General features: G+C 47.5%; 1 protein-coding gene across 1 annotated transcript in view; it reads right to left on the reverse strand.

The window, feature by feature from the left end:
- Positions 1 to 13,317, reverse strand: part of IRF2 (interferon regulatory factor 2) — a 74,808-nt gene extending 61,491 nt beyond the window's left edge. Inside the window, exon 1 of the mRNA XM_081084528.1 lies at positions 13,109 to 13,317. The gene's annotated coding sequence lies outside the window, so the exon portion shown is untranslated. The remainder of the gene's footprint in view (positions 1 to 13,108) is intronic.
- Positions 13,318 to 14,599: the final 1,282 nt, after the last annotated feature.

Here is a 14,599-nt window from a genome sequence, read left to right on the forward strand (position 1 = left end):
AAATAAATGGTTTCTCATTCTGTTGATAATTCACAAAAAAATATACAAGTGCTTCTATTGATTTTAATTAACAGATCTGTTTTTACAGCAATAAAGTTTTTGCATCCACTCCCGTTAACAGTACTGAACTATTACTGAACGTATTATGTGTAAATTCTCCTGACCCCAGATGCTATGGAGGACATTTTTACTCACTGTATTCTAACACCACAAAAGTGATAAAGCCGGGCATGTTTTCCATGAACCCCAGGTGTTGAAGGAACCATGTGAGCAGCTGTAATAATTAATTTACTCCCATATTCAAGCACTGCTAAAAGTTTTAGGAAAAAATTAATCCTTTACTGCACAGTTAGTTCACAACACATGCCGGGCACTTACTCTGGAAACATGACCATGGGCCGGACACCTGATTTCTCCAGCTGAAGGAATGAAGGGGCTGACGATAATCTCTAAGGAAACTTCCAATTCTCGTCTTCTGTGATTCCCCATCTTCCCTTCCACTCTGACTTACTTCATTCAGCATCATTTAACTCCTCTGTAGATGCTCTATCAGCCTTACAACATCTCAAAATTTTATCAATGTTTTTGAGCTGCACGCTACATATACTGTAATGAGGGAGAATCTGTCAGTTTTCCAGGCCATACTAGCATGTCATTTTGGAACCCACAAAAAGAATGACCCAGTCCTACAACTCAACAACAGAGAACCCAAATATTCAATTCAAAAATAGACAAAGAACTGGAATAGACATTTCTCCAAAGGTACATAAATTGCCAAGACGCAAATGAAAAATGCTCAATATCACTAGCTATTAGAGAAATAAAAATCACAATGAGATACCACCTTGAGAAGATAACAAGTTTTGGCGAGGATATGGAGAAATCGGAACCCCTGGGCATTGCTGATGGGAATGTAACTGATACAGCCACTGAGGAAACCAGTTTGGGGGTTCCTTAACATGCTAAACATAGAATTACCATATGATCCACTGGATTAAAAGAATTGCCAACAGGGACTCACACAGATACTTGTACACGAACGCTGGCTACAACATGATTCACAATAGCCAAATGATAGTAACAAACCCAAGTGCCCATCAGCAGATGAACGGATAAAGAAAATGGTGAAACATTATTGTCTTAAAAATAATGAGGCTTTGACACATGCTACAACGTGGCTGAAGCTGGAAAACATTCTGGTAAGTGGAGTAAGCCAGTTACAAAATCTCAAATATTGTATGATTCCACTTACATGTGGTTCCTACTCGAATTCAGAGAGAAAGAAAGCAGAACGGTGGTTGCTGGGGGCTGAGGGCGGGGGGGGGGGGGTTATTGCTCATGTACACACAGAGTTTCTGTTTGCGACGATGGAGAAGCTCTGGAGATGGATGGTGAGGAGGGCCGCACAACTCTGTCAGTGCACTGAACACCCCTGGATGGTATAAAGATGATTATAATGCTAAGCTGTCTGTTATGTAACTTTCAGCACAACAACAAAAGCTCTAGACATGCGTTTGTGAATTCACTACTTGCTGCCACTGTTTCCTTCAGTCCTGTTACGGATAATAATTATCCTTTCATTCCAGGCAACTTGAAGCACTCACTGGCCAAACAGACAGAGAGAGAGAGAGAGAGAATAAGAATTAGGGATGAGTTTTCAAAATTAAATAAGGGCCAATTTCCCCTTCGTGGTGATGTCATCTCAAACCATCTGAGGAAAAGCCTCTGCGGGCGCCGCCCCTGGGAGGGTTGGAGTACAGTACAGTCCTCACCGGCGCACTGGCCCTGCTGGGTACAGTGCCTGCCCCAGGGAGAGGGACCTAGACAACCATCAGGACTGACCCACATGGTTTTTCTGAATGACGAAAGACACCAGACCACGGCTGAGGTCTACCTGCCCAACTGAGTGTGGAAGAACTGCAGAAAAACAGCAGCAGCAGCAACAAAACAGGTGTTGCTTTATCTTATGCCGGTGCTGTGATTTGCTAAGAATCTGACTTTTAGAAAGAAAATGTATACAGTTGGCCAACAACGCATCGTGTTAGCACTGTTGCTTGCCCTACAACCTGAGACAAGCCCTGCGGCCTTGGGAAGAACCCTAGAACACAGATATCTAGAATCACTTCTGGAACGGCGGTCACAGCTCCCAGCTGCTTGGTTCGGTTTTATCTTGCTTTACATGTATTAGTATAAATCAGGCTCCTGACTGGAAGCAATGCAGATCCTCTATGTAGCTAACTCAAAGCCAAGGTGATTGCTTCTTTACCTGTCAATATCTCCTTCTACGTGTAGTTAGCTTGGAATAAATACCTGTTAAATAAAAGACTGAATGAATGAATGGCCAAAAGTCCAGTTGACCCTTCTCTACCCCATCTCCCAAATTGCAACCTATCTTTGAAGAAAAAAAAAATCTTAATGTATTAAAAGCACCTGTGAGAGAGGCAAATCCTCTCCAGTAATATTTTAAATTAACCTTGACTTCTCCAATAGCAGTATGACCACACCCAAAAATGGAAATAACAGGTCATCTACATTCCCCACTGGGGCCTCCCTTCCAGGCGCCCCCCCAAGTTCCCACTTTCATTCTAGTAACGGGGACAAGGGGTGCAGGCCATCTGTGTGGGTCCTTGGGAGTCCCCAGAACACCCCACATGCTCAGGGCGTCCTCTTGGGACTACACCTCAAGTCTAATTCTCTCCCCTCATTCTACCCTGAGGACATTAGCCTTAAAGGTCAGGGAAACCATGCCTGAGTTAAGTTTTTCCACACAAACAAAATCTTTGAAGAGTCAATAAAGGCTTACTTTCAAGATTACTATTTTAAAGTGAGATTGTACTTTCCTGTTCCATCAGTTGCAAATCCCCAAACCCAGCAGAATTCACTTAAATCTACTCTACAGTGTTTTCATTGGAAGAAAGCAATCATGCAAGCTCTGAGCCACTGAGCAGCTGGGATTTTTTTGCTGAAGGTTTGGTTTAGTCTTTATTTTTCTAGCTGCTGGCCCTGCTAACATGATTCAGTGAAGGTCGTATTTAATCTCGGAGAGAAATGCTACCTAAGCAGTTCTTACGTGGGCTTCAGTCAAAATAAATTGCCTTGGCTCTGTGGATAAGTCTGTTGCTCCCACCCAAGAATTACAGTCCAAAAGAACAAATGAAGGCAACTGTGAAATACTGTATTTGATTTCAAAAGAATTTCACTGCCTAGATGCTACAGGGCTGAGTATCTAAATATAAAAACCCAGCGACCGGAACACAGTAAGGACCGGAATGGTCGCTATGACACCCACTGAGGCCAGAGAACTGGCCCAATGGGGGGGTGGGGCTGGCCAGCCAACCTCCTCTCTTCTCCTCCTCCCGACAGGCCTAGTCCCTATCCGCCAATTGGGGCAGGGCCGGCCGGACCCCACCTGTGCACAAATTCGTGCACTGGGCCTCTAGTTTGTTAACAACAAAGTTACTGTTAATAACTAACTAACCCACCAAGACAGCAGTCTGTTTATCAGCAAACATAGCTTATTTATGTACAAGAAGGTATTAGTATCCTTGGAATTTAAATGTCAAAGGAATAGACTGATAAAGATTTCTTAAAGGCCTAGGTACACAAGAAAAAAAAAAGAACATTTTCACCCTGCGGATATTGAAATCCCTAACACAAAACGACACATACCAACATCCATGTGCTCAATGCATGTACAACTAGGTTCCACCACAAGTAGGTCTGTGCCAACCTTTGCGAGCTGGAAGTCAGCCGCCTCAGCTAACCTTTGCTTACAGCTCAAAATCAAATCCACAAATATTTATCTAGTTCTTACTGGTATCAAGCACTGGAGGGAATGTAAAGAAACCCAACGCCATCCTAGCTCTCAAATAACTTGCCATGGAGGTGTTATACGTGGAAAAATCCAAGGAGTCAAGGATTTCGTAACAGTTCAAGAGGCTAGGAAAGAAGATTCAAGACGCTCATGACGGATCCCCATAGGAATGGCACACACAGTGCTCTGCTTCTGAAGAAATTTGAAGCATTTTATTATTTAAGGCTGACTAGACAGCTAAGGTTTGTCGGTGGAGGCACAGGGAGATGCAGGCACAGTTACAACCAAAACGACCACTCAAACTCGGCTCTCCTTCAGTCCTTCTAGGTTTGGGTCCTGTCTGTCTGTCCGTGTTACAGCTTCTCCCCATGCTCCTCTTCACACCTTGCTGCATTTGCTAATCCCGCACTGTCTACTATGGCAGCCACTAGCCTGTGCCCAGGCTGAATTAAGATGTGTGTGGGCATAAAAGACACATTGGATTTTGAAGATTCAGAATGAAAAAAAAAGGGCATAAATTGTCTCAATGAAGTTTTTATATTAATTACATGTTGAAATGATAATATTTTGGATATGCTGGGTAACACAAAATACTATTAAATTAATTTCAGCTACTTCTCTTTGCTTTTCTAACATTGCTACTAAAAATTAAAAATTGTATTTGTATTGGACAGTGTTGTCCTCATCAATGCTTTCTCTTCTTTCCTGGCTGTGCTTTGGCATTCTGCTTCTCACCTCCCCACAGCTACACCTAACCCTAGTTCATAACCATCCAAAAATGTCTCCGGTAGCTATAAAGGATCAAAGCTATTCTAAAAAAAATTTTCAGACAAACATTACAAATTCAGAGGGTTCTTCAGTTATAAAAAAGCCTGAGGTCACTTTGATTGAATCACACGAAGTCCTCCTCCAGTGGGAGACTGGTAAAGGTTGGAGGGATGGGATACGCCGTCCCTGGATTCCTTCGCTCATGGCCCAGGAATGTAAATGACAGAAAGATAGGGAACGTCTGCACTCACTGCCTCTGGGAACTCCTCACAAGACACAAGACCTGGATCTGTAGCCATCTGTCTACGCTAATTGCTCTGATCCAAAAACATAGTTGCACCTCTCTTATCTCCTCAAGAGGGACAAATGGGTTCGGCCTGGACTAGGTCCCCAGGTTAAGTCCCCACAGTGCCAGGGAGACGCACCTCTCTTAGCATGTCCATTTCCAAAGAGATGACGCCCAGTTAGGGACAGCTCTAGTTTGTAAAAGCCTTACATTCCAAAAGGTCAGGATGAGAACCTACAGAGTACAACCCACGCCCCCGTTCCATCAGCTTCCAGAGGGTCTAGTGCAGCCGTGGGCAAACTACAGCCCGCGGGCCGGATCTGGCCCGTTTGAAATGAATAAAACTATTGAAAAAAAAGACCGTACCCTTTTATGTAATGATGTTTACTTTGAATTTATATTAGTTCACACAAACACTCCATCCATGCTTTTGTTCCGGCCCTCCGGTCCAGTTTAAGAACCCATTGTGGCCCTCGAGTCAAAAAGTTTGCCCACCCCTGGTCTAGGTATTCAATGTGGAAAAGACAAGTGTTTCAAGGAGGGGAGAAAGCCCAACACCTATAATCCCACCATCCAAATGTTTCCTTCCAGCTTTTTTGTTTTTTTTAATGATGTGTATACAAATATACGCACATTTTTAAAGTAAAATTAAGGTCACAATTGCATATCCCCTTTTTCTCCACTGAACATATAACACAAATATTTTCCCATCATTAAATGCCAAAACACAAAGTTAATAAGCTCTCTATACTCATGGTCTGGATGTGCCCTATTTCATTTAAATGTGTTCCTATTGTTGGGTATTTAGGTTATTTCCAAGTTTCCACTATAACAAAAAACTAGTTGAATAAACATCCTTGTCCCTAATCTTTGTTCCATCTCTGGTTACTTCATGTGAGTTAAGTTCCTAGAAATGGAATTACTAGAACAGAAAGTTTAACATTTGTAAGACTTTGAGTATGTAACACTAAACTGAATCCCAGAAAGTTAATTTCAATGTACAAGTCCAACTACAACATGGAGTGATGGAGTGCTTATAGTTTCAAAATCAGTGACCTGCAGGCCCGTCCCGGCACTCAGAGTTCAATGCTAGCGTGTGCCATCTATCCTTCAGGGAAGTACTGGCCCTTTCGTTCTATTTTCCCAATTCCCTAGTCACCTCCTACAACCTGACAACAATGAAACAGCAGCAGGAAGACCAGCATGGGCGAAGAGAGGAGGACATGCGAGAGCTGCTGCGGCATTTCTGATCTCTTCTGTCAACATGTACCTTCCTCTCAGGGCCCGTGGCTGCCTCCAACGGCAGTTTTGGGAGAGACTGAGGCCTCCGGTGGAGGATCAATTCCTCCATCCTCTCCAGCTCTATCACTACCTCTATGGCGGCTTCAACCATGCCCCAGTGACACCACGCAGAGCCTCCTGTTTACCTGGGACAAGTTGCCTGGTGCCTGGCAGTTTTCCCATCAGATGTCATCATCCCACAGATAAGAGGCCTAACCCCAACGTCAGAAGTGGGGAGTTCTCCAGGATTTCAACTTGCCCTTGAGTTACTATCAATTAACTACCAATTTGCTCCCACCACCTACAAAATGCTTTCAGTGACATTCCTGCCAAGACAAAAAAAAAAAAAAAAAAAAAAATCTACCTGCCTGATTCCTTCTCTCTCTCCCGCTCAAGAATTCAGGAGGCACGATTCTATTCTCTACCTTTTCATCACCTCATCCCCCAACTGTCACCCATTCAGCTCCTTCCCCACTCTTAGTCCACCACTCCACACACCCACTAGCACCCTTCCTGGGTGTGAGGATACCCTTCTCACCACTGTCATTTTCTCATCGTCTCCAATAATTTTAGGGTAAGGAGAACAACAACAACAACCAAGTTCTCTTTAAAAATAACACGTTAGATACTCCCTGAAATAAAGCAGTTTGTATGCAGTTGCTTCTCACTCAAAATGTCAACCTCATGAAATGAGGATGCTTGCCCGGCTGGTGTGGCTCAGTGGTTGAGCGTCAACCTATGAACCAGGAGGTCAAGGTTCGATTCTGGCCAGGGCACATGCCTGGGTTTCAGGCTCCATCCCCAGTAGGGGTTGTACAGGAGGCAGCCGATCAATGAGTCTCTCTCATCATTAATGTTTCTATCTCTCTCTCTCTCCCTCTCTCTTCCTCTCTGAAATCTATGTATAAGGGGCAGGGAAGAGAAATTAGGATTCTAAGCTTATGTGGCCAGGACAGTGTGTTCTATCTATAAAGTATTTCTTTGGATCCTACAAAAACCTGACATTCATATGATCAAGAACAAATTAAACTGGAGCTCATCTTTCCCTTGATCACATTGGTGAGTATCAAATGCTCCTACACAGATAGCAGCAGACTGCTAGGTACATCTGAAAAGAAATTATTTATGAAAATTACACAGCAAGTAGTGAACTCTCAAAAATGTTTGTTTAATGAAAACTGGGCAGGCTTTTGTCACGCAAAATCCTAAAAAAAGATATTTTATTGAACTAAATTGGTCTTGCCCTTGAGATAAAAATGCTTCGACTCCATCATCAGAAAGAACCACACCGCCTTCTGTTTCCCATAAAAATGGGGACTCCAGGCATGTGCACAGGGCACGAGACACAGAGATGTTTGTGCTCAACTCTGGTTCTTTCTTGCTTACTGAAGCTAACTACTAAGCAAGAAGAGGAATGTGAGCCAAAACAGAAACAAACAAAGCAAAGCCCCAACTCGTTATGTCCTTTCTAGACAAAGAGACCAGGTCCTCTGGCCTCTTCGGAGTGGAAAATTCAAACTTTCACCACCGTCACACTACTACCATTTCTATATGACAAGCAAGGTCAACACGGGCAGAGCCAACAGGGAGCGGCCACAGATTCCCTATTCAGGGCACGGTCTAAAATGTGGGTAACGGGTTCCATCTGCTCACCTTCCTACATAACACAGCCTCTGAGCCAATGAAAAAAGAAAAAAGACGTGGCTCTGGGAGGAGATCTTTGCTTCAGTGCCTCTCCACTTTGCTCTGGCCCACACGCCAGAGGGGTAGGGACTCAGGACATCCCCGTGAAAATCAGAGGCTGACCAGAGGGAAGGGGGGGTGTTCCTTAGGGCTAGAGAGGAAGGAGAGGAAGGGGCTGCAGATAGTTGCAAAGCTGAAGGTTCCTGCATGATTTCTAAAGGCCCCCTCCCCCTAGGTGATTTTGATACACACGTTAAGCCCCGTCCAAAGATGACGGAACTATGCAGGCCCAATTTACAGATGTGGAAACTAAGGTCCAGAAAGGGGAAGTGACTGGCGAGTTCCGAGTTATGAAGAGCTGAAAAACAACTCCAGGCCTCTGAACTTGGACTCCATGTACCCACCACCAACTACACAGAGCCTTGGACATGGCTGGTTGTGACAAATATTTAATAAATAAATGAAATAAGGGCACAACGTTTGCATTCATTGGGTTACTAGAATAGTTCATGCCCTGGGGTCCCTGGGTCCCAAGCAGAGCTCAGTCACTGACGGCAGCTGGAGGAACCCGGGCTAACAGAGTCCCGCCCTGCTTAATCCCTGACCGCTGTCTATGTCATCTCAGAACAACCAACACCTCAGGAAGCCTCCCAAGGAAACACACTTAGGTAGAAAACAGCTTCCCAGCTGGAAGTAGATCAACTAGATTTGATGATTCCAGTTCTCTTGAATCAATCAGGACTTCTGACTGGAATCCTTATGTGTTTCTGAGTAACAAAAATGGGCATATGAAGTCTCCCCAACGAAACACAATTTGTTTCAGAGACAATTTGTCGAAAGATGGACCAGGTGAGGGGGGAAATCATTTTAAAGGGATCACTGAAGGTAAAATGCTAGCAATCTGGGCCTCCTGCATGCGTCCATGAGGCTGGGCCAAGTCCTGGAGACGGTTAAAACTCAGCAACAGAAGCCTGTGGCCTTCACTTCCTGCGGGCGCCGCTGCCTTGGGTGCCTTAGATCAAGTATTGGCTTCAGACTTAAATGTGGACCCTAGAGATAATTTACTGTTGTTTTCTGAAACATCAAGATTTAATCAAACCTTCTCACTCCCATTCCCACCACGGGGACCACCATGCCTGGGGCAAATATTGATCACACACACTCAGAGCCAAACCTAGGGCACCAATGGGGCAGGCAGAAAGCCCTGACCTCTGACCCCTGTGTGGGCAGGAACATGGTGTCCCATACAGATGAAAGAAATGACTTTATTATTAATAATAACTGACATTTCATAACAATTTATACTATTTTTATATGCTACCTTATGTATTTTTACATTATATATTATAAATATATACTATCCTTTTATTTTCACATATAAATGTCCCTAGAACATTTTACATGTTTCACATTTACTTTCACATGTACAGTGTTGGGCACATAATAAGCATTCAATAAATACAAGTTAACTGAGTCCCTTTTAAAGATGTCGTAACAAAATACTAAAATCGGTTAAGGCATACCTGTAATAACAGCTAGCGAACTGAGTCTGAGGCAATGATGAAGAAGATTCAAACTAAAGCACAGTGAGTTTAGGAAGATCTTTCTCTGATATAAGAGGGAAAATACATTGGTCCAACCATTGTTATTTCCATACAATTTGGTCTCCATGACTACCATCTAACCTTTCTTCTGACCAAAAAAATAAATCACTGACAATACCATATTTCATTGTCAAACACTTTGATACTGTACATAAGTTATTCCGTATTTAATCCCTTACCATTATTTATGTAGTATCAGAAAAAGCAAAATCCCTTCCTGCTGAAAATTCTCTAAGAGAAAGTCAGTGTTTAATCCGTAGTCAGGGCTTCCTGTTTTTTTTTTTAATTAATAATAATCTGATATAATTCTATAAATTAATGCCTTACACACTGGTAGATTACTGCAATTTATGCAACCTCCTTTCATACACAGGACCTCATCTGTTCCCCAAAGCAACACCATCAGATCTACAGTTAAGTATTATTATTACCTTCCACAGCACTGACCCCAAATGATAATTACTGTGTTTGGTTTTTAGTTGTATACTGACAGCTCACTAGCTAGAACGCAGTCTCTCTAGAGCAGTGGTTCTCAACCTTCCTAATGCCACGAACCTTTAATACAGTTCCTCATGTTGTGGTGACCCCCAACCATAAAATTACTTTTGTTGCTACTTCATAACTATAATTTTGCTACTGTTATGAATCATAATGTAAATATCTAACAAGCAGGATGTATTTTCATTGTTACAAATTGAACATAATTAAGCATAGTGATTAATCACAAAAACAATATGCAATTATGGGGCATAGTGAATGTTCTAGGGAAATTTATTAAATGAATACAGGCCTTTGTCTGCTTTAAGCCCTTTTTGGTATAAAGCATATAATGGAACATGCCCCAGATACCCCATTTACAGTTCAGTGGTCTGGTCTCTATCAAAAGGAAATTGCATGAAAATTCTCTAAAAACAACAGAGCTTACACTCGATAATACGAAGAATAAAAATACAATAGCCTTGGAAACATGAGACCACCATTGCACATCAAATGTTAAACATCCAAAGTTTCAAATTTTCCACTAAGTTTCAACATCTTGAACTTGCTTTGGTGTATCGGGCATTTGCCTAATATAGCATTTCAGAAAGCAGAGGAAGAGAAAGCGAGGAGGCCACAGTTCAGCGCTGCCAGGACTTTTAGGCAACCATTTGTCGAACATAACTTGCTTCCAATTTAACTGCAAACCCGTACTTTTGATGACGATGACATTTTTACAGGTAATTCAGTCTGAGATATGTGGAATTATCTCTGACTTTTCAAGTTCAACAGGAAAAAGACAACTCACTGAGAATGAAATATATAAATGTTTAATATTAGGAAGCAGTAACAAATCATAACAGACAAGAACTCTTTGATCTATGAGGCCAAAATCTAACTTCTTACACAACAGGCTGTTATAAATTATAATCACTCACTAATTGCAGTGAAATTCCGGACTTTGCCACATCAATCAATAGATGTTTCAAGGTTACCCCTTAGAAATGTCAGTTTACACTCTACAGAGTCAATCTCCTGAGTTTCCTTTAAAAAAATAGATTTTTCCAGGATTTTTTAGGTTCCCCCCCCCCCAACAAAAAAACAAAAAAAAAAAAAGGAAGGGGGGAGGAAGGAAGGATAGATTGGGGGTTGAAAAAACTAGAGAACCCTGAAACTGTTGCCTGATGAAGTTAAACAGGGATCGCCCTCCAGCCCTGGTAAGGGAGCGTGCATCTGTCTACCATCAAGACCATCCAGACCCCTGTCTGCACCTGCCCTTGAACAACGAGACCTGCAGGCTGCTAAGTTCCAACGTTCTTTGCAACCGGTCTGAAAACTAATAAATGACTGCAGGCTTGACAGCAACCTTGGTGATTCCTGAAAATCCACAACAGGAAATGTAACTATCCTCCACCCTCCCCGGCCGTTCATCAAAAGCAGACCGACTCCGGCAACAGGGAGGCCGGTGGCAGAAGGCCACAGGTACCGCATATAGAAAGGTTCTGCATTTTCTCATTCTCTAACCCAGGACGGGGAGCACTGCCCACACTGGAGGGAGGAGACTGGAGAGGCAGGCAGCGGGTAAAATGTCCCCAAGTTCTAAACTCCATACTGTGGGGCTAAACAACCAGTGAAAGCCAAGCCGCTCAAGTGTGGCCACCTCTCCTGCCTGTGCCCGGAGTCACACTTAGTGCCGACGAGCAAGGGTCGTGCCTACAGCGACCACCCGGGCGCCTAACTGGTGCCGGGAATACGGCCTTTGCGCCGGGCTCCGGGCTGCCAGCCCCCTCCCCGCTCCCCCCTAAAGCGCGAGGGGTGAGGGCGGCCAATGCGCTGAGACTGGGGCGTGCGGGTGCGTCCAGGGAAGGAGGGCCGGTGACCCCTGAAACCCTCCGAACTTGGACAGGCGCGCAGAGCCCACCCCCAGGCCCGGGCAGAGCGAGCGGCGGAGGGCGGGCGGGCGCCACGACTGGCCGCGGCGGGCAGCGCTCGGGGATGAGCCCGACCGAGCAGGCGGAAAGGAAGTGGCGGCCGTGGCTGTGCACCAACCATGTTCGGCGGGCGGGCGAGTGCCACTCGGCACCCAGAGCGGGGTCGGAGGGCGCGGGGCGGGCATTCACGTCCCCACCCTGCCGCGGCCCCAGGTCCCGCGGGGACGCGGCCCCCGGGCGGGCCAGCCGGGCACCGCTCGGTCCCCCGGGGCTCCCCGCCCCCACCTCGCCCGCTCCGTAGCCGAGGCCGGGCAGGCCCAGCGCGCGAGGCCGCCCCGGGCGCTGCGGGGACGGGAGGGGCCCGGCGCTAGGCCGCGGCCGGGCCGATGACCCCCGGCGCGGCGCCCTCCCGGGACGCGCCGCCAGGGCCCCCCGCGCGCCAGGACAAGTGCAGTGACAAAACCCCAGGGCCAGGCCGGGCGCTGGCCCACGGGAAGGAGGACGCGATGTCCCTCCCGAGCGGCGGCGGCGGCGGCGGCCCAGCCCCGCGGAAGCAGGGCTCACCGGCCAGGCCCCGCGACCAGCCCCGCTCGGAGCCCGCGACCCTTCCCCGATCGCGGCGGGCGGGCGCCCCAGCAAGTTTCCTTGGGCCCCGGCGGGCGGCGCCGCTCCCCCGGGCGCGGGGCGCAGGCAGCGGGCGGACCTGGGTCCCTGCCTCTGGGCGCTGGAGGCTGCCGGCAGAGGCGCCGCCGCCGGGCACCAAGCACCCGCTCCCCGCCTGCGGATCGGAGGCGACGGCGTCTGTGCACACGCACACACTTGCACACGGTAATTTTGTTGGAAAAGGAGGCCCGACTCCAGCGGACCTGCACCCCCACACACCACACCTGGGGCGCAGAATCACACAGAGCAGGTCTGTGTCCATGGAGCCACCTCTCCGCATCTGCAAATCCAAAAGTGAAATTAAACCTCCACCGACCTCCTCCTCCTCCTCCTCCCTCTCTACCTCCTCCTCCTCCTTCCAGCCTCAGCAGCAGCAACAGCAGCAGAACCTGCTTCCCCTAAAATCAGATGACCCATAACACCGCCGACTGATCCTCCAAAAACCGGTATTAATATTTATGAACCCCAGCATTCTCCGTCTGCAAAACAGTGTCAGACCATCTGCACACACATACACACACACGTCCCCTCCGAGCCTCATAAACATGCCCTCAAGGAAAACACACACTCACAGACACAACTAGTATCTGAAAAATGTTACCTCTCAGTGTGCTTTTTCACGCTACCAGTGCAATTCCGCAAGGTTTGAGTGTTGCTAGGGTGTGTGAAATGGAAATGAAAGCCCGTCAGTTGAATAATCGCAGGAGCAAAACTAAAAGTTACTCCCCGGCTTGCTGAGAACAGTCCAGATCGAAAGCAAAACAAGGAGAGGAAACTGCGAGGAGCTGCGGCTGGAAATCCCCCCGCCCTGCGCCCTGCGCCGGCCGCGCCGCCGGCCCGCCCGCGCCCCGCCCTCCTCCCTCCGCCCTCCTCCCGCCGCCCTTCCTCCCAGTGTTTGTCTCCGGCTTGTGCAACCGGGAGGCGGGGGCGGGGGCGGGGGCGGGCGGCCGGCCCGGCCGGGAGGTGCGGAAGTTCGCCGCCGCCGCCGCCGTTCATTGGCAGGCAGCGCTGCTTTCATCATTTCTCGAAAAGTCTATTTCATTTTCACTTCCCCACGTCGCGGCAGCGAGAGCAACAAGCGGCTGCTCGTGAGTCTGTTGTGCACACCCCAGGGACGCTCACGCTCGCCCCGCGAACACCCGAGTGCGGTGGGGTGGGGCCCGCCCGGGGCCGCTGCGCGCGCCTGGGGTCCGGCAGAAGCCAGTGGCTGGGGGAGAGGAGAGCGGGGACCGACGCTCCATCCTCAGGGCCACCTGGAGGTTGGGAAGGAGGGAGGAGGGCGTCCCGGGAGGCCAAGGGGCTCCCACCACCCATCCAGTTAGGGGAGCAGGTGTAAGGGGTGTTTAGACCCGCTCTTCTCAGAATGAATATTAAGGCACTTTGTAACACAGTCCACTCAAAGGAACGATTTAACTGACAAGACGGCATTGCTTAGGTGTTAATGCAAGAACTGGGCCGAGTGACTGGCGTCCTGGGCCGTCCTTGAGCCCTTATCAGTGGCTGAGGGTGTCGCCAGTTGAGGGGCTGCTGCCATCTGTGGGCGGGCCGGCAGGCGATAAGGCAGGCCTTCCCCTGGCAGGTGAGCAGTAGCAGCTCCCAGACTGAGTGATGGCCTGTGCGACAGAACTTACCCACTGCGGGAGGGCATGCGCACCATTTCGCTCAAAAATGCCTTGGTGGAGGCTGGCCCAGGAAGGAGGCTTTCTACTGTGGCACTTGAGCTAGTTTCCAGCGAGGCCTCCTTACTTTGCTAGCTGGGCATCCTTGGTCACGTTGTTTACACCGAGGGCTCGGTTTTCAATGCTGTACAATGGGGAGAACGGAGGAATAAAAGTAGCACCTGTCACGGTAAGATCTGTTAGCTCAGACACACAATTCACTTGGGACCTACTGGGCCTTGGGCCCTTGTTTCAAAAACATGGCTTCTCATCTAATTGTGCCTGTTTCTTCCCCACTTGAAGTTCCATCAAGCTTCTCCCCAACCTCTTTACCCAGAGCAGAGTCCTTTCCTGGGAGGCCACAGCTACTTAGATGTAAAACCCTTTCTAAACTCATAACTCCAACACCCCTTTTGTCACAGAAGTACTGAATC

The sequence above is a fragment of the Myotis nattereri genome (assembly GCF_964212035.1).
Source record: "Myotis nattereri genome assembly, chromosome: 2".
Lineage (NCBI taxonomy): Eukaryota > Metazoa > Chordata > Mammalia > Chiroptera > Vespertilionidae > Myotis > Myotis nattereri.